A 3,208-nucleotide genomic window follows, 5' to 3' on the forward strand; every position below is an offset into this window, starting at 1 on the left:
TGCGGCCAAGGGGGGGAGGAGTCCATCCTCCCCAAGGCACCTCGGAGGTGCCTTCCCCTTTTAGGACTCTCCCCTTTTTTTCTCTCTCTTGGCGCATGGGCCTCTTGGGGCTGGTGCCCTTGGCCCATATAGGCCAAGGCACACCCCCTACAGCCCATGTGGCCCCCCGGGGCAGGTGGCCCCACCCGGTGGACCCCCGGGACCCTTCCGGTGGTCCCGGTACAATACCGGTGACCCCGAAACTTGTCCCGATGGCCGAAATAGCACTTCCTATATATAATTCTTTACCTCCGGACCATTTCGGAACTCCTCGTGACGTCCGGGATCTCATCCGGGACTCCGAACAACTTTCGGATTACCGCATACTAATATCTCTATAACCCTAGCGTCACCGAACCTTAAGTGTGTAGACCGTACGGGTTCGGGAGACATGCAGACATGACCGAGACGTTCTCCGGTCAATAACCAACAGCGGGATCTGGATACCCATGTTGGCTCCCACATGTTCCACGATGATCTCATCGGATGAACCACGATGTCAAGGACTTAATCAATCCCGTATACAATTCCCTTTGTCTAGCGGTACGATACTTGCCCGAGATTCGATCGTTGGTATCCCGATACCTTGTTCAATCTCGTTACCGGCAAGTCTCTTTACTCGTTCCGTAACACATCATCCCGTGATCAACTCCTTGATCACATTGTGCACATTATGATGATGTCCTACCGAGTGGGCCCAGAGATACCTCTCCGTTTACACGGAGTGACAAATCCCAGTCTCGATTCGTGCCAACCCAACAGACATTTTCAGAGATACCTGTAGTGCACCTTTATAGTCACCCAGTTACGTTGTGACGTTTGGTACACCCAAAGCATTCCTACGGTATCCGGGAGTTGCACAATCTCATGGTCTAAGGAAATGATACTTGACATTAGAAAAGCTTTAGCATACGAACTACACGATCTTTGTGCTAGGCTTAGGATTGGGTCTTGTCCATCACATCATTCTCCTAATGATGTGATCCCGTTATCAACGACATCCAATGTCCATGGTTAGGAAACCATAACCATCTATTGATCAACGAGCTAGTCAACTAGAGGCTCACTAGGGACATGGTGTTGTCTATGTATCCACACATGTATCTGAGTTTCCTATCAATACAATTATAGCATGGATAATAAACGATTATCATGAACAAGGAAATATAATAATAATCAATTTATTATTGCCTCTAGGGCATATTTCCAACAGGAAGGGCCGACGCGGGAGGAGCGGCAACGATGGCGGCCCAGGAACTCGCGCCCGCGAAGTTGGCAATGAACGAGGGCGAGCAGCCATGGAAGGGGGAGCCTGGGTGGGGGAGGCCTTGGCTTGGAGCGCAGCGGGCACTTGCGCTCGGTATGACTGGAGAACTTGCAGGACAGGCAGCGGATTGGATCTCTGCAAACGACGGAGCGGCGGTGCTGCGGAGCAAGGCAACGCGAGCAGAGGCCCTCCGTGCGCCTTTTGAAGCGGAGCTGGCTCGCCCGACGCTGCTCCTCGAGGTGGAGAGCCGCGGGATGGGCAGGGGATGCAGCAGGCCGGCTTGAAGGCGCGTCCCGTCGAGGGCGGCGCAGGCGACGCGCAGCAGTCCATCCGGCCTCCTCCCGAGGCGAGGATGGGACGTCGTCCGGCGTGCGTGGACAGCCTAGAGGCACGAAGACGGCCTGGTCAGAGCCGGGCGGGATGATAATGGCTGAGCGGAGGCGAGAGGCCGCATTGAAGGCGCCGGTCGCCGCAGCTGCCGGTGGACGTGAGGACACCTCGCCTTGATTGCGCTCGGCGCCTTGAATGCAGGCCGAGGGGGCCAGAGCGCCATCAAGGCCCGGGGAGGGGGGCAGCGAATCCGGCACCAGTTCGCCCGGATCCCCGGGCAGACGCGACAGCCGCGAAGCGGAGGGAGACGTAGGCATGGCCGCAGCGGCCGGATCCGACGCGGAGGCAGCAGACGCAGGCCGGGGGGGCTGGCTCAGATCCGGAGCCGAAACCAGCGCAGAAGACCGCAGACGCAGCCGCTGCTCCTCGGAGAAGAACCACGGGGCCCCAGGAGCGAGGCGGACCGGCCTGAATGGGGGGGAGGCAACGGGGCGGCCAGTGGCGGACGGGGCACCGGCGGGGCGGCCGCGCCCGAGGACGGGGCCGAGGGGAGCGTGGGGCTTCCCAACTGTGTCATATTTTTCCGTGGGTTCCTTCCAGTACAATGTAATCGAAGTTGTTTACCAAAAAAAAGATGATTCTTGATAGGGACATATCAGAAGTAGCCCCATAGATCATAGCCGGGAACCCATGCATGCACTAGCTCGTAATGGTACTGCTTAATCTAACTAGCCGACCACCCATTCCGAGATTCAGTGCTATGAACCAATGCACCAGATAACGCGAACTCTACGCATAGTGCAATGCCTAGAGGCCAGGCGTTGCACTGTATAATGCAGCGCCTAGCTCTCAGGCGTTGCACACTGACTTAGCAATTTTCAGTTAGTTCGGTGTCCGATGTTGTAACGCCTTTCAATTAGGCGTTGCACAGTCTAGTGTGACGCCTAACTGTCAGGCGCTACATAAAAAGGTCAGCTATGTGAAATTTTTCATCAACAGTTTAGTTTGTGAATTCTTTTCGTTCATAGGTCAAATTTGTTGTTTTTGCCGGATCGGTTGGGCGTGTCTAGCTTTCTAACTAGCATAGCCCGCGTGGCGGCACGCCGTGCCTGGTGATGCATTATAATTATACGAATCGTAAAGGCCATTGTTATATTTTTAATGACAGAATCGCATAACTAAAACCCAGAAAGAGTTCTAAAAGGTGGAAAATGAGTACATTTATTGCAGCCATGTATGATAAATACTAATGAACGGAAGTATACACGCTAATCTACTTATTGGCACATTATAGAGACCGTTCTATGGAACATACCATATACAATGATGCAACTGCATGAAAGTAAATGATTGCGGATGGCCTAGTTGAGTTAAATCATCCTAGTGTAGCCCCATGTAAGATAGTTTGTAATGAAGTAGTCAAGAGCTTTTGCAAATTCCTCCAAGGACGTTGGGGTACATGCGAAGAAGTGCCACGTCGGAGAAATCATTGCATATTATCGCCAAGATCATTGTTTGTCTTGCAAATTCATTCTGTTGGGTACTTACTTGCTAGCGAACCATGAATTTTCA

Source organism: Triticum urartu, chromosome 3 (assembly GCF_003073215.2).
Source record: "Triticum urartu cultivar G1812 chromosome 3, Tu2.1, whole genome shotgun sequence".
Classification (NCBI taxonomy): Eukaryota; Viridiplantae; Streptophyta; class Magnoliopsida; order Poales; family Poaceae; genus Triticum; species Triticum urartu.